This window comes from Myxine glutinosa, chromosome 6 (genome assembly GCF_964187855.1).
Source record: "Myxine glutinosa chromosome 6, kmMyxGlut1.1, whole genome shotgun sequence".
Classification (NCBI taxonomy): Eukaryota; Metazoa; Chordata; class Myxini; order Myxiniformes; family Myxinidae; genus Myxine; species Myxine glutinosa.
The window spans coordinates 157196978-157219949 of NC_136266.1; the positions used below are offsets into that span (position 1 = coordinate 157196978).

The 22972-nt window shown below is 42.9% G+C and overlaps 1 long non-coding RNA gene across 1 annotated transcript; it reads right to left on the bottom strand.

Moving 5' to 3' along the window:
• Nucleotides 1–10801: 10801 nt before the first annotated feature.
• LOC137417413 (uncharacterized) lies at nt 10802–22962 on the bottom strand. The gene is made up of 3 exons (XR_013623736.1): nt 22803–22962; nt 22657–22709; nt 10802–11003 (listed from the first exon to the last, which is right to left on the bottom strand). It is a non-coding gene; the product is annotated as an uncharacterized LOC137417413 (long non-coding RNA).
• Nucleotides 22963–22972: the final 10 nt, after the last annotated feature.

Consider the following 22972-nt stretch of genomic DNA (forward strand, 5'->3'; position numbering starts at 1 on the left):
TACCTGGAAGACCCAAAATACCCTGAGGATCCAAATGAACCAAACAAGCCCGATGACCCAAATGACCCAGAGGACCCAAAATACCCCAAGGACCCAGAAGACCCGAGGGAATCGGAAGACCCAAAATACCCCAAATACACAGAAGACCCTGAAGACCCAATGGGCCCCAAACACCCAAAATACCCTGAAGACCCCAAAGACACTGAAGACTGTTAAAGACCCAAAATACTCCAAAGACCCCAAAACCCCCAAAAGGCCCTAAGATCCCCTAAGATCATTTAACTCCTTGCCATCCACCGTTTGCCCTTCACGTGACTCGTGGTGGTCCCTCTCGGCTCTCCCCCCGTTGGTATTTTTGTGCACATAAGATTGTTCACGGTTCTGTTTAAATATTATTTAAATATGTATAACCTTTCCCCTTCAGTGTTTTACTCAGTGGTATTTTACAACACGCTGTTTTTCTTCCTATTTAAAAGGCTTTTCTCAATTTCCTCTCCAACGCATTCCACCTCAAAAAAAGAAATTCAATATCTTATACGTCTCCCTCACTACATGGTCTAAATTCACATTCATTCCATCCCTCCTCCATCATTCTGAACCGGATTGCTAACTTGAAAATCACAACAAACCCAATTTGTTTTCAATGTTCGTCTTTCATTAATCATCCACTTTCTAAACTCCCCTCTTGCCCCTCCCATCCAAATCCCTCCCCTTGCACCTACACTCCTAAACTCCCCCCTTGCCCCGCCACTCTTAAACTCCCCCCTTGCCCTTCCACTCCTGAACTCCCCCCTTGCCCTTCCCCTCCTAAACTCCCCCCTCACTCCTCCCCTTCAAAACTCCCCCCCCCCCAACCCCTCCCATTCAAATCTCCCCCCATACCATTCCTCTCCAATTCTCCCTCCTCCCCCCTCCTCCTCAAAGCTGCCTCCTCCCCACTTCGTCTCCCTTCTATCTCATACCTCCACCCCCCCCAACCTTCTTCTTTCCTCTGCCCCCCCCTCAAACAACCCCTCTCTGTGCCTCATCCCTTCACCTTCAAACCTTTCATCCTCCTCATCCTTCCCTTTCTTGGAACTCTTCTGCAATCGCTGACACACTAACAACTGCTCTCCCTACCTCCCCCTCTCATCCTTCATCTTACCCTACTCCTCCCCTCCCCTGTCCTGTACCCGATGCTCCCCCTCTCTCTTCATCAACGGTATGGACCTCAAACATCCGGGGCCTTCGCTCAAACCTGACTGATCTCTCCATACAGGTTGCTTCTGACAATCCAGACTTGATCTGCTTAACAGAGACTTTCCTCCTTCAAGATGTCTCTGATTCCTTAATATCTCTTCCTGGTTACTCCCTCCTCCGGTATGATAGACCTGAGCCTCGGCCTGGTGGTGGGGTGGCTATCTTTATCAAAAACTCTCTTCCTCACTCTCCTTGCACTGCCCTCTCTCCTCCTCACCCCCAGGAGTACCTCTGGCTACGGCTTCCTCTCCGCTCCCACCTTTTGTTCATATGTGTTCTGTACCGTCCCCCAAACAGTGATGACTCCATCTACATTTCACTGTCTGACAACATGGACCAACTTCTATCCACTCATCCCAACTCTCTCTTCCTCATATGTGGTGACTTCAATTGTCATCATGCCACCTGGTTGGGTGTGGGTTCCTCTCTCACCAGTCATGGCACCTCAGCAAAGGACTTCTGTGACTCACTGGGATTGACACAATCTGTCAATTTCCCGACCCGGATCTCAGCCAATGGAGTATCTTCTCTTCGAGACTTGGTTATGACGAACTTCCCTGCTAATGTCTGCTGCTCTTCTTCTGCTCCAATCGGTTCTTCTGATCATGTGCTTGTCAAAGTGGACATCTCTCTGGCCATTCTCAGAGAGCCTCCTCAGCGTCGACGAGTCTGGCATTTCACTCAGGCCGACTGGGACGGTCTTCAAGCAGCCATCAATCGTCTGGATTGGTCTCCCATCTCCACTGCCTCTGACATCAATTCTTCCTGGGAATTCTTCCAAAGCAAACTGATCTCTCTCATGCACAGATTTATCCCATCTCGCCTTCAGTTGTCTTTCCCTTCCTCCCGTCCATGGTACACTGAATCTTGTGGTGAGGCAGTTGCCCTGAAACAACTTGCCTTTGCCTCTTGGAAGGCTAATCCAACTGAAGGAAATCTCAGTTCCTTCCACCAAGCTCGGAACAAGTGTGTGTCTACCCTCAGGAGTGCCAGGAAGCACTATCTCTCCTCACTCAAGAATGAACTCTCAAACCTGTCTCCTTCCTCCAAATCCTGGTGGCGTCTGGTCAAATCCGTTTCTGGTGTTTGTTCCCCCTCCATCCCCTCCCTTACCTCAAATGGCCACACAGTTGACATCGCACGTGACAAAGCCGAATGCCTCAACTCTGTGTTTGCCTCAAAATCCTTAGTCCCAAACCCATCTCTCTCTGTTCCCACCTTTCCCAGTCGAACCAAACTGCTCCTGGACTCTGTGACCTTCTCTCCTGACAAGGTGGAGGAGTTTTTGTCAAACCTCGACTCTGATTCTGCAACTGGACCAGATGGCATCAGCCCACGGGTCCTAAAATCCTGCTCTGCCGCTCTATCTCACCCTCTCTCTGTTCTTTTCACCCTATCCTTTGCTCAAGGTCATCTGCCAGCATCCTGGAAATCAGCAAACATTACCGCTTTACACAAAAAGGTGCAAAAACAGATCCTTGCAACTACAGACCAATCAGCCTGCTCCCAATTATCAGCAAAGTCATGGAATCCATCATTGCTTCGGATATGAAATCTTTCCTCTTCTCCAATGGCTTGATCTCTGATCATCAATTTGGTTTCAGACCAGGTCACTCTACTCTGGACATGCTGCTTCTGCTGTCTCAACAATGGATGGAGGTCCTCAATGCCAAACAGGAAATCAGAGCTGTCTCCCTTGACATATCACGTGCCTTCGATACGGTCTGGCACCCAGCTCTGCTCACCAAACTCTCCTCCTATGGTATCCATGGAAATCTCCATGCATGGCTTGCGGACTTCCTCTCTGGTCGTAGTCAACGTGTGGCCCTGAATGGATTTCTCTCATCTCCCCTTCCCGTTCAGGCTGGAGTTCCCCAAGGCAGTGTGCTTTTCAGAGCAAGGATTTGCTTTGCCCCTGTGCTTTTTCTGGTCTTTATCAATGATCTCTCCGACTCTCTGGAAAATCCTCTGTATCTCTTTGCTGATGACTCCACTCTCTGCCGCTCCATTCCTCTTCCCTCAGATCGGCAGTCTGCAGCCTCCTCACTCTCTGAAGACCTGGACAAAATCACAGACTGGTCAAACATGTGGAACATGTCTTTCAATCCTGACAAATCTCACACTCTTACTATGTCTCTCCGAAAAGATCGACTGGACAACCCTCCCATCTACTTTCTCAACAATCCTCTCCAAGAAGTTCTGTCGCTCAAGCTTTTGGGTCTCACCATCTGCCATGATCTTTCTTGGGAAAACCACATTTCCAAGCTGGCCTCCAAAGCCAGTCGCCGACTGGGCATCCTCCGTCGTGCGAAGTCCTTCCTAGGCACACCTGAGCTCCTCACCACATACAAGGCTTTCATCCGCAGCTCAATGGAATACTGTTCTCCCCTATGGGCTGGTGCTCCTGCCTCACACCTGGCTCGGCTTCACGCTGTTGAATCCAAAGCTTTCAGAATCATTGGAATCTCCCGCGATGAAGCTATCTCTGAGGGCCTTTCACTCACTCACCGCAGGCAGGTAGGTGGTCTTTCTGTCTTCTACCGACTCCTCTCCGGCCTTGCTCCCCCAGCTCTCTCTGTGCTCTGTCCCCCAAATATTCCGACAGGTCGCACAAGATCTGCCAGCCACCCTCTGATGGTTAAACTGCCGAAATCTCGGCTCTCTGCTCACCTTCACTCTTTCATTCCTCTTTTCTCCCGCCTCTGGAACAAACTCCCACACTCACTTCAATCACACTCCTCCCTCCAGGTCTTCAAAACAGCTGTTCACCACCATCTCTTATCTTCCCCCATCCAAAACCTTGATCTTTTCTACCCCCACTAATTCACCCCAGATCCACCTTGTTTGAAATTCCAACTTCTTTCCTGGAAGTCTTGGCAGTGTCCATATGTTTTATACCTCTCCCACCCCCCCCCCCCCCCTTCCCATGCCTCCCCCCCAAAGCCCTCTCCCTCCCACAGTTCTCTCGATGTCTCCATGTCTCTCGGTCCCGGCTCTCAAATGTTGTGTTTGTGTCCTTCCCCCTCTCTCCCCATCTTGTCTACCGCTCCCGATGTTATTTGTTTTGTGTGTCTGTTTGTCTTTCTGTGTGATTAATGTTCGCTCTTTCACGAGCCTCGATCTTGTATACAAAAAAAAAAAAAAAAAAAAAAAAGACCACAAAGACTCTTAAAGACCCTGAAAACCCATAAATACCCCAAAGGCCCAAAATACGCCAAAGTCCCTGAAATACCTTGAAGGCCGTTGAAGACCCAAAATACCCCAAAGACCCAAAATACCCCAAAGACCCAAAATACCCCAAAGACCCTTAAATACCCTGAAGACACAAAATACCCCAAATACCTTTAAAGACCCTGAAGACGCCAAGGACCCAAAATGACCCAGAGGACTTAAAAGACTGACAAGTCCCTGAAAACCCAAAATACCCCAAAGACACCAACACCCTTAAAGATCCAAAAGACCCTGAAGACCCAAAATTCCCCAAAGACCCATAAATACCCCAAATATCCAAAAGACCCCAAGACCCTTAAAGACCCAAAAGACCACAAAGACCCTGACTACCCAAAAGACTCTGAAGACTGTTAAAGACCCAAACAACCATGAAGACCCAAAATACTACAAAGACCCAAAATACCTCAAATACCTTTAAATACTCCGAAGACTGAAAAGATTGAAAAGACCCTAAAGACCGAAAAGACCCCAAAAAAACCCAAGACCCAAAATATCCAAAAGACCCTTAAAGACCAAGAAGACCCAAAAAAACCTGAAGAGCAAAAAGACCCAGAAGGCCGAAAAGACCCCGAAGACACAAAATACCCCATGGACCCTTAAAGACCCAAAATACCCCTAAGGCCCAAACAATCCAAAAGACCAAAAAGACCCCAGATCCCCCCTTAAAGACCCTGAGGACCCAGTGGACCCCAAATTACCCTTAAGACACAAAATACCCCTAAGACCCTTAAATACCCCAAAGATCCAGATCGAGGACCCAAAATACTCGAATGACTCAAAAGACCTAGAGGACCCAAAAGACTCAAATGACCCAAAAGACACCGATGAACCAGAAGACCCAAAAGTCACAAAAGACGCTGAAGACACTGAAAACCCCAAGGACCCAAATGACCCAGAGGACACAAAAGACCCCAAAGACACAAAAGACCCCAAGGACTCCAAAGACCCAAAAGAAGATTAATTATGCCTCTTACATTGGAATTGTAGACGGTGGCTTGCAAACAGCCTCAAGGTCGGTGTACAGAAGTGGTATTTTTTAATCACAATAAATACAAGGCACAGGAAGGTGAAATTTGCTGCACATGATGTGCAATGCGCGCAGAGTAAAACGAGTGTTCATTTACGTCTGTCGCATGTCTAACAAATAAAGATGATATAAGTACCCCTGACACTAGGCCCAGAATTCAGACGTTGGCATGCTCACGTGGCTGTACCGTCACAAACTGTTCCAACCCATCATTTTTGACGGGATTTATACGAGTTATTATATGAAACACTGAAAACCAAAGGAAAGCATGCTTATTGTTATACTTAAGCCCTTGTAAGCACCCATCTTGAGTAGCATTATCCAATGGATGCTGATAATCCAATACTTTCAAGACCCAACAAGTTTCGTTATGAAAAGAAAACTTATGTTAATTATACCTTTCATCCTTAGCATATAGAGTAGTGAGTGCACAACAAGAGCATATTGTGTACTCACTACTTTATACGTCCCTATAGTTTGTGAATTCTGCACCAAATGTTTGTTTTAATTTTTTCCTGAAATGCATCACAACTGTCTCTAAATCTGATAAATACATCAAGTGATGTCATGTGGCTAAACTGAAAGTTCTGATTTTTTTAATGTAACTCTCTCCATACACCTCCTCACCAATTCATCTGTGTAATGAATGAGTAAGGCTCAATATTTTGATCATATCTGTAATTATCTGTGTGATTCTGGAACAGCTCCGAGCACATTGAAAATGATGAATGTACACAAAGAACAAACCACACCACAAACCTCCATCATTCTTACGCAAGTACTGTAAGAATTTACAGAATGTAACGAGTTTGCCAATGTAATAAGGATACATTTGTGTTGGCACATTCCTTGTACATTTAATTGTCCATCTAATGTTTGCAAGAAGCACTCAGGTAATCGAACATCAAGTCTTACAAATTATCCCGTTAAATGAAGTTGTAGTATAAAGTCATCAGCTCTTCCCATCAACTCTCCATACCAGGGGTCGGCAACCTTAGGCACGCGTGCCACCATTGGCACGCGGCAGCGTAATCATTGGCACACTGGCGAAAGCAGTGCCCTCTCCGCTGCATGCCAAATCACCTATTGAACAGCCATTGGCTGTTGTGCGTGTTGCACTATAACAGTATCCCGGTGTGATTGTGCAGGGTGATGAGGTAGATGGATCAGAGCAGAGTCACCATTCCAATTCCAAATTATATTACTGGAATAATAATCAAAGATGCACAACATGAGATGCCGGCCTGGCGCATTCAAACACAATATTCGCGGCAACCGGATGTGCTGTAAGAACAGTGGTGTTGTTCACAGCAGATGGTCCGAGGCTGCATCTCCACTCATTATTATTATTATTTGGACTGGTTTCTGAGTTTTAATATTATTAATCATCATTATTCTGAATTGTATAATAATCGCAGATATAAAACAGGAGATGCAGGCTTGGTGCCTTCCGATATGCCGTTCGCGCAACCTGAGGTGCTGTAAGAGCGGCTGTGCTCTTACCATCCGGTGGTCAGCGGTTGCATCTCCACTCTTTGTTATCATTCAGGCTGCCTTCTGCGTTTTAATATTGATCTCGTCATTATTTTGAGTTTTTTTATGGGGTGGTAGTAAGGAAAATGGGGGTAGTAGTTTTTCTCGCAACACGCGGCCTGTCTTATTAGTCCCCTACCGGTGTACACCATAGGGGACTATCGGTTTGCACTCCGTCCCTCCGTCTGTCAGTCTGTCGATCCGTCAGTCCGTCACGCAAAGAACAGCTTTCCGGACTTTTTTTTCTAAACTCTTAATGCTAATGATTTCAAACTTGGTACATGGTTTCGTCATGACAAGTTACAGATCAAGTTCCAACTTCACGACGTTTCGATCATTTTTGACAAACTTATGGCACTTTGAACTTTGGGAATTTCCTCAACAGTTTTCCGGACTATAATTTGGAGTGCGGTGAGTCATAATGCTGTCTTCTATGACAGTGCTACCCAATGCCGGTAGGGGACATGTATTGCAGCGCAATACTCAGAATGCTTGTTTAGTTTGATTGACGGTACGGCCTCCTGCTCACATTTCCCACAGGAATTGCATTGAAGCGGTTCAGGTTCGGTAGATGTTCGGTAAATGTTTCTTTAAAATGTTGTTGCTATGCATGTAGCCGATATGGATGGAATAAAATTCCATGTCTGTTGGAAATATTTTTTTGATGTGGTGTCAAAATTAAACTTAATGTTAAACTTAATGTTGATATGGCACACTAATTAACAAGAACATTTCAAACTGGCACTTCATGTCAAAAAGGTTGCCGACCCCTGCTCCATACAATTACCTGTGGTGCTGCAAATAAGAATGAATCATTGCACATTATCTGGTTACATCAGGCAAAATCGGATCAAGGATCTACAATTTAATGGACTACACAATAACACTTAAAATATTACAATCTTGCATATTTTTATTTTTATTACATTAACGCATACGTTATGAAACTGGCTGTACAGTGCCTTCAGAAAGTATTCACACCCCTTGACTTTTTTCACATTTTGTTCTGTTCCAGCCTGAATTTCAAATGGGTTAAATTAAGATTTTTTTTGTCACTGATATACACAAAATACCCCATAATGACAAAGTGGATTTTTCTGTTTTAGAAAATTTTACAAAAATCAATCAAAAATGAAAAGCTGAAATGTCTTGAGTCAATAAGTATTCAACGCCTTTGCTATTACATTCCAAATTGAGCTCAGGTGAATCCAATTTCTTTGATCATCCTTGAGATGTCTCTACAACGAGATTGAAGTCAAATTGGGGCCAATTAAATTGGTTGGACATTATTTAGAAAGAAACACACCTTTATATACAAGATTCCACAGTTGACAGTGCATGTCAGAGCAGAAACTCCACCAAGAAGTCCAAGGAACTGTCCGTAGAACTCCGAGATAGAATTTTGAGGAGGCATAGATTTGGGGAAGGGTATAAAACAATTTCTAGTGTTCAAAGTTCCCAAGAACACAGTGAGCTCCATCATTAGGAAATGGAAAGAAGATGGAACTACCCAGACTCTTTCTAGAGCTGTCCGTCCGACCAAACTGAGCAACCGGGCAAGAAGGACATTGGTCAGGTAGGTGACCAAGAACCCAATGACCACTCTGACAGAACTACAGAGTTCCTTGGCTGAGATGGGAGAACCTGTGGGGAGGCCAGTCTCTGCAGCACTTCATAAATCAAGGCTTTATGGGAGAGTGGCCAGACGGCAGCCACACCTGATAAAAAGGCACATAACAGCATGCCTGGAGTTTGCAAAAATACAGGATAAAGACGTCAGAGGATGAAGCAAAAGATTCTGTGGTCTGAGGAGATGAAAATTGAACTCTTTGGCCTGAATGAAAAGTGCTTCATCTGGTAGAAACTGAGCACAGCTCATCAACCATCTCACACCATTCCTACCATGAAGTATGAATGGAAGTTTGTTTATTTAATTGTTTTGCTATTTATTTATTTATTTGTTCGGATACAGCTGTGGCTGCATCATTTTCTGGGGGTGTGGCTGCGCACTCAACGATGCAATGCCCCCTTACCAGCTATCTGGTACTCATTTTGACCACCTCAGAAGGATGACAGGCTGAATCGACCCGCCTAGTGTTAATTCAACATGACAGGGTTGGACTTAAGACCCTATAATCGACCCGCCTAGTGTTAATTCAACATGACAGGGTTGAACTTAAGACCCGAGAATCTTAAGCCAGCCACCTTGACCGTTAAGCCAACACCAGGATCTTTTGTAATTATATCACATGAAACAGTTTTTTATTCTAGTTTCTTAGCTATTTATGCCTCATCTCTCAGTCGATAATACATCAATTATAACTTCACTTTATTTATTTCACCAAAAAATCTCAATAAAGCAACATTTACAATTAGTCTAGAGGTGAAAAAATAGCACTAATTATGACTTGTCAGGGCGTGTGATTTGAATCGGCGCCACAGTCTCGGTGATGTTCTTCAGCACGAGTGTGGAAAGTCAATCTCGTTGAAAGCTCTGATCTTTGGCTTATCTTTGACAGTAAAAAGTGGAAATACATCAAGCTTGTTCAATTGGCCTCTCCCAATAGCTATGCAGAAATAGCTCAATTTTGACTCGTGTTACACTGCTTGCCTTCAAAGAATGCCAAGGTCTTTCCTCTTACTGATGGTTTGTGCTCGAGTCCTTCAACACATCAACCATCCCATCATTGACGAGTTACACAAAACAGGAGCTTCACTCTCAACTGAACTTGTCTGAAGTCTTGCCATTAGCAGATCTGCCTTCTTTTGTGGGAAGAGTATTCAAGGTCAGGACTTCAATGTTAATGTTGCGTTGTGTAAAATTTCCAACCATATATTGTTAAAATATATCATTCATTCAAAGAGGCATTATTTTTATAACCTTAAACCATCAAATATTTATCTTGAATTCCGATATAATCCAGTTAATTAAGGTCCAGTAAATTAAGCATGAAGGCTGGTGTTGCCTAGCGGTTAGGGTGCAGGCTTGGGATCCTGGGATCCTGAGTTCGTATCCCGGTCGATCGCTGAATTAATCCCTCCGAGGTCGGCAAATTTAGTACCAGCTTGCTGGGATGAATGGTCCCAGTGTGTACCCTGATTTAGAATAGGTACACGGTATCCCTGCGCATCGCAGGAGGCTGGCGTCAGGAAGGGCATCCGGCCATAACAACATTCCCTCAAACAGGGAACCATGATTGTCATGGGCCCCGCAAGGCTAAACCCCACTCTAGCGGGGAAAATGGGCCTTAAAACGATCATTCATTCATTCCAGTATCTTAAATATCTATGATGTCTTTCATTCAGGGAAGGATTACAAGGGGATCTGATGGTATTTATTTACAAAAAGCAAAGATTCGTGAATGAGCCAAACTTTGAATTGAAAAAGATTCAATTTTTAAGACGTTATAATTAAAGTTGAGACACGAGATTAATTTTGTGGAAATAGTTTTTAAAAACTAGAGGGCAAGGATTCATTAAGGAAAAGGAGATGGAAAACAGCATAAAAGGGGGACTTTCTCTTTTGAAAATTTGCTGGAATGTGGAAGTTTGCCAGATTGGTTTGTGCGAGAGTAAGGGTACTTGATCATCTTAAACGATGATGGATAAGCACCTTGAGGCAGAAGTGATAAAAAAAAGATCTAGATATCTAGGATGAGCAGACAGGTAGGTTTACGTTTATGAATTGTTATGTGCAAGGCATTTCTCCACATGTATATTGTCTCTTTACAATGCCTCCTCTTCTCCATCTCCTGCTCCTTGCCCTTTTCCATCAGCAAGATAAAAAGACAGGAACAAAAACAATCATCAATGGTTTTTGCCTGTGAGATGTGATTGGTTGGTTGGTTGTCTCCTTCAATTCCGTTTGGTTAATGTGGAAGCTTTTTACATTTGGGGAAGGCATTGAGATGCAGCACAGCCTGTAATGAAGAATGCTTTAATGATGAAGACTCAGCACAAAGTTGTGTAGTCACTGTCAGGCACAAATGCAAAATTTATCAGAACATCATCACAATTACATCACATTGCATTGGCATCATCAATATACATACATCACCAATAAGCTAACAGAGAACATTGGCTCAAGTATGTCATATATGAGGTATTGATGTATTTATTTTCATAACAAGAAACATGGCAGTGTATCTTTGGAGGTGGAAATTCTGCTCTGCACATTTATTATAATTGTCCATCACGACATGAAATGCAGCTAACTAGAATGGCACTTGGTAGAGCGCACACCTCCGCCAGGCTCAACAGTTTACGTTTTGTATCCCACTGATAGATCTGATCTGGATTCAGAACTGAACCAAAATCTCATCGCTTGTTCTTGTCGCCTAACCGATGCATTCACCAAGTTTTGTCACAAGTCGTCCACAACTTTTTGAAATATCATGCCATATGTCGCTTTGGCCATATCACTCAAAAGTGAAGAATCAGCAAAAAAAAAAAAAAAATTCTCTGATCCAGATTTGGATTCGAATCTTCACCAAAATTGAACCAATTCTTCCTCGTCACATACCCAACATATCCACCAATCTTTTCCGAATCAGTCCACAATCTTTTGAGATATTTTGTTCACAAACAGACAAACAGACATGGGTGAAAACATAATCTCCACCCACCTTCAGAAGCGGAGGTAACAATAATGTAATTACACACCTCATCATGCAGTTTTATGGGAATTAAAAGCAGCAAAAAAAATATTGTGCAATTGATCAAGGATCAAAAGAGAAATACATTATTCAACTTTATAACTTACACAATAGTTGGACGTCTCATCAAGGTCGTTTTCATCAAGGTTTGCTGCTCTTTTGCCAAGTGAAATTTGCAAAATAGATTTATTCTGACAGTGATCTGAGAAATCTTAATATCCTATTTGTAAGGCAATAGATTTTTGGTACTGGCAGGGAGATTGCAGTCTCATGTTGGGTATGACACATTTGGCTCGGTTCTCAACACACATGGTGAGCTGGTTAACATTATATACTGCAAGCTGCCACAATAACATTAAGTAGTATTGGTTTGTCAGTAAAACTTTCATTCTAAAATGTGATTGTCATCGTGACATTCTTCCTCCTAACCAAAAATCTGTGTCTCGATATAATATGCAACTCAGAAATGCTCAACATCTTGACCTACCTCAGTGTAAGACTCAAAGATACGAGAATTCAACAATTCCTTTTTTGACTGAAATGCTTTAATTCTGTTATGTATGTGAATAAAATCAATTACATGCATAATATCTGTTTGTTGTTCTTCTTAAGTTTTCTGCTATTTTAGGTTATTTTGTTCGAATTTGTTATTTTTTATTGTTGTTTGATTATGACTGTGTATGTTGATTATGTATGTTTGTTTATTCCATACACTTATTTTGATACATAATATGTACATTAATGTAATTTTATATGATTATTATTATTTTTAGATACATTTGTAAGTGTTATCAAGTGACCACTATATTCGTCATGGGTGTGCGTCTGTCTGTCTGTCTGTCTGTCCGCAGCATAACTACCCGATGATATCATCCGATCTTGATGAAACTTGGGTGGGAGGTTGATATCATGATCTAGTTGTGTCCTGCCTAGAGTGGGCGTATGTGGCCATTGTGGGCGGAGCGATGCCCGAAAAAGATGTATTTTAAGGGGGTAATCGAGTTCAAGCTACATCTTCTCTGAGGGGTTTGGTGGAATCTGACAAGGGTTTCGGTATTTGGTTCGGCCAATGTCATGTGTCCAGCCCCACGGAGCTCGATTTTTCATTTTCGCCCCAAGGTCAAGGTCACAAGGTCACGAAATTTAGAAAAGTAGATTTTTGATGGTTTTATTACATTGTTTGCTTTCTGATAGGGTGAAATGTCGTACATGATCAATTATCACATACATCATGAAATACAAGTTTTCCAACAAATTTCAGAATCTTCGACCTTTGACCTTTGAAGGTCACAAAGGTCAAAGTTTCAAAGTTGTCGGAATCGAACCGAATTTTCGGTATTGTGTAGCTAACTAACCTCATAACTGATTATACATTATTTTCTATCTCATTTGAAGGTCAGTAACCTTCGTTTTGACATTTCCAGGCCAGCACCACACACAATTACATACAGCTGGCTCTTAAAGGCCTGCGCACACAGCGCATTGGGGCCCTTTGTAAATAGGCATGTACACCGCATGTCGTGGGCCGACACCTGCCACATGGGCTCCCGACCCCCCAGTCCGGGCCTGTTTCGGTTATAGTCCGTCCTTTGTCATTGAATACCGCTCGCTTGTGAACCATCGTCGTCTCCTGACTTGTCCTATTTTATTATTGTAAACTTGACAAATTTCAGTCTTCGGAATGCCTTGTCCAGTGTTTAATGCTTACAATAAACCGAAATGAATGAAATGAAATGAAATGAAAGTTCTGTTTACTCATTTTGTGTAGCATATTATTTTAAAATATCCAACCCTCTGCCTTTGACAGATCTGACAAAAAGGTCAAATGTATTTCACATACAATTAAGTCCTATAATAACACTTGTTGCAATTACACATTAGAACATTATGTGTACCATCCCACAATAACGAACAAATTTCAACCAAAGGCAATGAAAAGTGAAATTTATATATTTTGATATATCTTTCAATTTTAAAAATCCATTATGGTCAGTTCATCAAGTGCTGTTATTTTCAAAACAGAACTGCATGTCAAATCGTATAAGAATGAGGGACTAGTCTTCCTTGTGAAGGCTAGTGTCGATCTGCATTTAGCAGACAGGCAGAACAATGGATGGAATCTATAGAACGCTCAATAAAGTATGCAAACCATGTGGGAAGCAAGGACAAGCTAAGGTTTTGTGGTTAACTCTGAATTCAAGCAAAATGCAGAGATGGGATAGGCGTGAGGGTTAATATAGTGTGGTAGGGAGTCAGAGGTGCATGTGCATGTATCAGAGTGGGTTCAGGCATCAGGGAGCACATGGGGTGAAAATGGCTGCTTTCGAGAGGGAAGGTCAGAGTTCAGGGGTAATAAGTCAGGGGACTGGAACTGGGTGAAAATAATAGGGAAACAAACAAGTAAGATAAGTAAACTAAAGAAACTTCAAAAGCTATACATATATATATATACAGTGCATTCAGAAAGTATTCAGACCCCTTCACTTTTTTCATATTTTGTTATGTTGCAGCCTTGTGCTGAAATCGTTTATATTCATTTTTTCCCTCATCAATCTACACTCAATACCCCATAATGACAAAGAGAAAACAGGATTTTACAAAGTTTTGCAAATTTATTAAAAAGAAAAAACTGAAATATCACATTGACATAAGTATTCATACCCTTTGCTATGACACTCGAAATTTAGCTCAGGTGCCTCCCATTTCTCTTGATCATCTTTGAGATGTTTCTACACCTTGATTGGAGTCCACCTGTCAGAGGCGGATTTAGAGGGGGCCGCAAGTGGCGCACGCCCCCCCCTTCTTTTGATTTTAGAAAGAGCCGTTTTCGCTTAGCTGCCTGAGCTTTGATGTCGCCGCTGGCGCTGCACTTACTTAACCAATATAATTTCAGAAGATAACGCACTGCGTGATAGAATAGTTTTAAAAATTGTCAACATGTGGAGATAGGCTATGGCTGTTTCGTCTCGAAATATGTCGTCGATCGCTGTAAAAATCGTCCAGTGGAGATTTGGCTTAACATCATGTCAAAGAAACACGCGAATAAACAGCGTACTTTGTTCGTTATTTTTCGACCCAAGAAGGGTAAGTGTAACCGGCAACAGGCTTAAACCAGGCCAATAGAATGCCGATTTTTCATCAAGTAGGCTGACATTACACCAGGAACTCAAGCCATGGGGCCGTTACTGGTCTTCTGAGGGAAACCTACCGACAACAGTTTCAGACACATTGAAACGCGTGGCTTCAGATGGGGTGAGGAATTTGTTCCCAAGCGTACCTCGGGTGCTGAGTATTCTGCTGTGCGCGGCTGCAACAAGTGCTGCAGTTGAGAGAGCGAATTCTGCCCTCCGTTACGTCAAGACGGACTATCGGAGCATGATGTCGGAGGATCGCTTTAACCGGCCTTGTCCTGCTCTACATCCATCGTGATATCCGACTTGACTATAACAAAATCATTGACGCATACACCAATAGATATCCACGGAGGGTGCTCTTCGTAAATCCACTCGGTGAAAAGTCAAATAAAACGGGACAGTTGCGACAAGGACGCATTTGATTTGATGAATCGGTGGTGATTATAAAACTGGTCCGATTGTATTGTTCCATGGGTAGAGGATTTCAGTGACTGTGGATTAATTATTTCCATAATGTGATGCTCTGGATAATCATTCATTCACCCTCATGACTGAGCACTTCTGCTAAATAAATCTTTCTGTTTTATCACTTACACAAGTACTTTTTCTGTCTGACTGTGTATGTTTTCCATCTAATTTCGAATCCCGTTTTTCAAAATCAATCCCCCAAATCAAAAGATACGGGGATAAAAAGCCTAAAATTGAGGCATGAATATTTCCCAGATTGCAGGAAAACGCATCTAAAGCAGTATAATTTTCAAATTTTCCTGGGAGAGGACCACCAGACGCGCCGCTACAGGCTTCGGGCCTACGGCCCTCGCATTAGGGCTTCGCCCTCATCAGTTGCGCCCCTCCTTATTGGAAATCCTAGATCCGCCCCTGCCTGTGGTAAATTCATTTGATTGGACATGATTTGGAAAGGCACACACCTGCCTATATATGGTCTCACACCTGACAATGCATATCAGAGCAAAAACCAAGCCATGAGGTCGAAGGAACTGCCTGCAGAGCTCAGAGACAGGATTGTGTCGAGGCACAGATTTGGGGAAGCGTACAAAAAATTTTCTGCTGCATTGAAGGTTCCCAAGAGCACAGTGGCCTCCATAATTCTTAAATGGAAGAAGCTTGGAACAACCAGGACTCTTCCTAGAGCTGGCCGCCCGGCCAAACTGAGCAATCGGGGGAGAAGGGCCTTGGTAAGAGAGGTGACCAAGAACCCGATGGTCACTCTGGCTGAGCTCGGGAGATCCTGTGTGGAGATGGGAGAAACTTCCAGAAGGACAGCCATCACTGCAACACTCCACCGATCTGGGCTTTATGGCAGAGTGGCCAGACGGAAGCGTCTCCTCAGTGAAAGACACATGAAAGCCTACAGAATCTTGTTTCTCACAGTCTGAGAGTCCTTAAGGTTCTTTTTTGCAAACTTCAAGCGGGCTTTCATGTATCTTTCACTGAGGAGAGGCTTCCGTCTGGCCACTCTGCCATAAATCCCAGATCTGTGCCTCGACACAATCCAGTCTCTGAGCTCTGCAGGCAGTTCCTTCGACCTCATGGCTTGGTTTTTGCTCTGATATGCATTGTCAGCTGTGAGACCTTATACAGACAGGTGTGTGCCTTTCCAAATCATGTCCAATCAATTGCATTTACCACAGGTGGACTCCAATCAAGGTGTAGAAACATCTCAAAGATGATCAAGAGAAATGGGAGGCACCTGAGCTAAATTTCAAGTGTCATTGCAAAGGGTATGAATACTTATGTCAATGTGATATTTCAGTTTGTTTTTTTAAATAAATTTGCAAAACTTTCTAAAATCCTGTTTTCTCTTTGTCATTATGGGGTATTGAGTGTAGATTGATGAGGGAAAAAATGAATTTAAACGATTTCAGCAAAAGGCTGCAACATATCAAAATGTGAAAAAAGCAAAAGGGTCTGAATACTTTCTGAATGCACTGTAGGTCTCTCATAGGCCATTCGGATGTTAACATCACTTTTTTTTTTCTTTTTTTAAATACTTGGGCAAAGGCTCGTAATAGAGCTGACACACACACGCACACACACACACACGGACAAACTGATGTCACAAACACTTAACACAGCCACTGAGCTTGGGGCAAGTGCTGTCACTGTCATCATTTCCCGTCATTTCCCAGTGATGTAACAATGGCGCCGCCTTTCTCACGGTACTCAGCGGGGCATTTCCTCAAGAGGAATTTCCTCCTCCCCATGGATTTTAACCGATGGAGATTGTCCGTGCTCTACCTTTTCAAGCAAGGAAGCAGCCCGTACCATTTTAAAAGTCTTTGGTACGACTTGAAAACGGTTCAAACCGGATGGGTGTTTTTTAGGAGACACCATCTCCTTCCTGGATGGCCGTTGGCTCCTTACTGGAGCTCATCCGCGCTTTGTCAGGTGTTGCCTTTAGTCCTGGCAGGGTGTCACAGTCACCCTATCACCCTATGGCAAGGTGTCAAAATATCCAATCATGTTATCGTTGTGCATCTTCAGGTTATAACATTTGAAAATCTGGCAATGAGCATCCCCCTCACCACCTGGTATTCTGGATTTTCTTTTAAATTCAGGAATTGTTTGTCACACCAAGTTATTAGGTCAAGTCAGTCTTTTGGGACTGCCACTGGTAACGCGTAAACCAGTGCTACCTGCCGCATGGTCAAGTTGATGTTCACTAAACCGGCACCCCTCACTGTCTTCGCTAGTGAAGACGGTGACTGTGACACCTGCCAGGACCAAAAGCAACACCTGCCAAAGGGTGGGTGAGCTCTCTATGGGAGCCAATGGCCATCCAGCATGGAGATGATGCCTCCGAAAAAAACATCCGATGGGGGTGAGAAAATTAATTTTTTCCACCTGGCGTAGTTACCCCCCTCCTGCACAGTGCTCCTGTGAAGAGGTTTCGTTGTTTCAGGACTAAGCGTTTTTCGTCTTCTTCTTCTTCTTCTCTGTAGACCTTCGTATTTAGTGCCTCTCAGCCTTATGTTGGGCAAATTTTAAATAAATAAAAAAAACCCATCGGAGTTAAGATGATGATGACGACGACGATGACGCCTATGACGACAGACGTCAATGGTGACAGATGTCTAAGACGACAGAGATTATGTCTAGATCAGTCACCACAAATGACCCGGTATCAAAGTAAAAAATGAAGGTAATCTGATTTTGAAGGGGTATGCAGCATATACATGCCAACATCGGACACATCTACTGATAGTCTTCAAATCTCAATGTGATTAATTTTTTCATCCAGGTAACGAAGAACCGGTCTTGCAGATTGCATAATTCCTACACAATTAGCATATATTAGTATGATTGGTAACACCCCCTCTACCACCGGGTTTGGTGCTGTGTCATACATATTTACATAGAGAGAATTGGGTGGGGTCCTCTCCCAACCCTGAACCCCCAGCCTATGAATTTTATTTTTCTGCCTCAATCCTTCCCAGGCACACCCCGAGCACAACCACTGCAATAAATTTTCAGCTGTGACCAGTTGTCCAGAGATCCGTAGAAAATAAGATGGAGAAAGAAATTAATGTTTAATTGGTTGTGTTTAAATCAGTTGGTGGTTTCATGATCTGAAATCACTAATAATTTTACAGAAACAAAAGCTTAGCTTTGAAAATGTATGAATTGCCCAAAATGTGAGCCTGGTGAGCCTTAATGTGGAATGTATAAACTACAGGAACACACTGATGTCTAAGTTCCTGGATTGGGGTATCTGTGCATTTGTCGAAAGGAATGCAAGCATTTTTTATTCTTGAGCATTTAAGAAGCTCGAACAAGAATGACATGGTCATTAGAAGAGAACTGACAAATCAACACAGTATGTGGTATTAGAGAAACTGTCATGGAATCATGAGACAAGTGCTTAGTCTGAAACGTCAAACTGACAAAACAAACAATGGCAAATTTGTGCAAAGAAATGAGAGGCAAAGCAATAATTGATCAATGATGAGCTAGATGATGGTAAAAGCTTTCATCTGATTACACGTTTCACCAACGTTCTACACCCAATTTGGTAGTTGAGGTTACTAAGAACAGACTTATAATTACTCATATGATTGTAAGGTGACAGCCTTATATATATATATATATATATATATATATATATATATATATATATATATATATATATATATATATATATAGTACCAAACATCAGCTGAAAAAAGCTCATCTACCTTGTAATGAAGGTCGGAACTGGGCAGCAGTACATCTTACTCCAGAAAAAAAGTCTTACAATGAGGTCTTCCACCTCTCCTTCAACATTCCCCCACCACAATCCACCCACACTTGCTACCCCTCCTACACGCCAGAGTCACAACACTCATATACATCACACATCATCACACGTCATTTGCATTTCATGACAAAAAGTAACAACGACGTGCACTAGGTCATACTGCCCACACTTACTGTCTACTATAGACTCCACAACCAGCCATCTTCCATCCTTCCTCCGCACCCAAATATGCTGAGCCTCTATTCTCATGACAAATATTAGTTGCCATTGCCTTTCAACATAAACATTACTAACTACAGTGGATTTTTCTCAGTCGTTTGCGATTTATAAGAAGAGCATCGGCCTTCAATAGAGCATTATGCATCTGCATTCATTGAGCAAGAAGCAATAAAACATTCCGGCATTGGCAATTCAATTTCTTGGAGGACAAAATGTGCTACCAAATGGAGTGTAGAGAAAGTGGGAAAGCAATGGAAATACCTTTGAGAAGACAAAGCTCAAAGAACAAACAGTTTATATCACAGAGTATTAACAGAGGAATCAATAGCTCCATTGAAATAGTACTTTCAAAATACAGCTGGAAATTACTATACACAGGATACGTTTAATTTTGATAATGGGAAAGATTTTTAAATCTATTTTTATGAAAGGAGGGCTGGCAGGCTTTTCCAGCTCATCTTTGAGCTGTTTATCTTGATGTTTATCTTTTCCATCTCAACTTCGGATATTTCCGACCGTGAAAAACGATCCGTATTTCTAAACTAAATATGTAAACCGCTTATACCGTATTTCTGGCCGTGACAAACTATCCCGTACGGCCGCGAGATTTCTAAAAAATAATTCTTCGTCAATTTTAGAATATTTGACACCGTTTTCACCGTCCGAAACGCGTAATAATAATTGGTTCTGGTGTTTGATGACGATTTTCGCTGAAGATAACGAGGTTGGTCTTAACGTATTTTAATTACTAATGAGAGGTTTCATTAGATTAGGAATCAAAGAACGACGGGTGAAACAAGCTCCTATTGAACTTTTTCGCAATTGTTTTATGCAAACTTCCGCATCCGGTCGATGGCGCCCATCATTGAGCGCTTTCATTTTAGACATATTTTTGCAAATGCTCGACTCTCATTGGGTCCGGTGTTTGGTGACGCGTTTTGTTGAAGATAACCAGGCCCGTGCGGGCCGATGTTGGTCTTAAATAATTTTATTAATACATCGGAGGTGCATAAGATTGTGAATCAAACGACGACGGGTGAAAGAAACTCCTAATGAACGTTTTAAATTTGTTATGCATACTTCCGCCCACGCAAGATGGCTGCGCCCACGGCGCTTCAGATTCTCGAGCCAAGGGATAATCAGGTTTTCAACATAATACGTACTCGTTTATTGACAACACCGGCTTCGCCGGCTACTAGTACCGACTGCAAAGCCGCAATGAGCCGGCGAAGCCAAAACCGCTTGCCACTATTTTACCCATCAGTAGGTTAGGTAGTTGGTAGTAGGTAGGTGTAGTAGGTACCGTACCTGGTAAGAATTGGTAAAAGAGAAGAGCAGACAGTCCTCCCCAATACCTAAAATACAATAAATGTCACAAGAAGCTGAAGGAAGTAACTATACGATGTGCTAGTTTAGGGCCTATTTTAAGAAATTTTAACTGGGCTTAACATACGTTTTCATAGTATGTGTGTAGTCTTCTAACTTCAGTCACTGTCAGGGCTGGTTCTCTCCGGGCACTGCGGCTTCCTCCACCAGAAGAAGTTAGCTTGCAGTAAGATCAGTGCCGACAGATCAGACGATAGCGCCGTTTCAACGGCAATGTGTGACTCGTTAATCAAACCGAGCTTTCCTTCTTTATGTAAACCGCTTAGACCGGTAGGTGCAGGACAACATCATAAATCACACAAACCTACTGAGCATGGGAGCATGGGATTGAAGCCTAATTCGGCTTTTCAGGTCTACCACTAAAGAAGAGAAAAATTTCGAAAATGGCCCAGAGTGGTTTACTTTCCAATTACGTTTCGTGAGAACATTGTTTTTATCGCGAAAAGAAGGTGATAGACGCTGATAGTGACCTGAAAGTACTCTTGAACATCCTCAACAACACATATATGCTGGTGCGAGCACTCAAAGGTCTTTACACGCTTTAGAGAAATTTAGCAGTGTACAGTTAAAGTGTAGACTTAAACTGGTAATTGAAACAGTGTAGATTGTAACCTGGTGAATGAGCAGGAGTCACATGACACTTTCTCACGAATTAGCTTGGGGACCCAAGACTTGGGTACATTTATGTCGTGGTTAAGCATAAACGTCGTCCTTCATGCCACATCTGATAGGTCGGTGTGGCGATGAAGAATGGAGGCGAAACATTGTTCCACGTTTTGGCTTTGACCGAGTGACATGGCGGGCGTTTTGCAGAATCGAGTCGAAAAACACGTTGTTCAAGTGCTCGTACTTTTTCGCTGTGCAGTAAGCGAGTGACTTGATACGTTTCACAGTGCCCAAAGCAATGACGATTTAGCTTAGGAAATTTGAGCATATGATGAGAACTAATTCGAGCAGCATATGCTTACGCGTGATTCGGTTGTTTTGCACCAACCTCGTTCCCGGCGTCGCAGTGATTCCCGTCGCAGTTCCCGGCGTCGCAGTGATTAATTCGGTGAAGAATTCCGTCTCAACTTCGGATATTTCCGGCCGTGAAAAACTATCCGTATTTCTAAACTAAATATGTAAACCGCTTATACCGTATTTCTGGCCGTGAAAAACTATCCCGTATGGCCGCAAGATTTCTAAAAAATAATTATTCGTCAATTTTAGAATATTTGACGCCGTTTTCACCCTCCGAAACGCGTAATAATGTTTTTTCAAATGCTCGAATCTCATTGGTTCTGGTGCTTGATGACGATTTTCGTTGAAGATAACGAGGTTGGTCTTAACTTATTTTAATTACGAATGACAGGTTTCATTAGATGTTTATGAATCAAAGAACGACGGGTGAAACAAGCTCCTATTCAACTTTTTCGCAATTGTTTTATGCAAGCTTCCGCATCCGGTCGATGGCACCCATCATTGAGCGCTTTCATTTTAGAAATATTTTTGCAAATGCTCGACTCTCATTGGGTCCGGTGTTTGGTGACGCGTTTTGTTGAAGATAACCAGGCCCGTGCGGGCCGATGTTGGTCTTAAATTATTTTATTAATACATCGGAGGTGCATAAGATTGTGAATCAAACGACGACGGGTGAAAGAAACTCCTAATGAACGTTTTAAATTTGTTATGCATACTTCCGCCCACGCAAGATGGCTGCGCCCACGGCGCTTCGGATTCTCGAGCCAAGGCATAATCAGGTTTTCAACATAATACGTACTCGTTTATTGACAACACCGGCTTCGCCGGCTACTAGTACCGACTGCAAAGCCGCAATGAGCTGGCGAAGCCAAAACCTCTTGCCACTATTTTACCCATCACCATGGCATCAGTAGGTTAGGTAGTTGGTAGTAGGTAGGTAGGTAGTTGGTAGTAGGTAGGTAGGTAGGTAGGTAGGTAGTTGGTAGTAGGTAGGTGTAGTCGGTACCGTACCTGGTAAGACTTGGTAAAAGAGAAGAGCAGACAGTCCTCCTCAATGGCAATACCTGCATACAATACAATAAATGTCACAAGAAGCTTAAGGAAGTAACTATACGATGTGCTAGCTTAAGGCCTATTTTTAACTGGGCTTAACATACGTTTTCACAGTAAGTGTGTAGTCTTCTAACTTCAGTCGCTGTCAGGCACCAGGGCTGGTTCTCTGACTCTCCGGGCACGGCAGCTTCGTCCACCAGAAGAAGTTAGCTTGCAGTGATTAATTCGGTGAATTCCATCTCAACTTCGGCTATTTCCGGCCGTGAAAAACTAT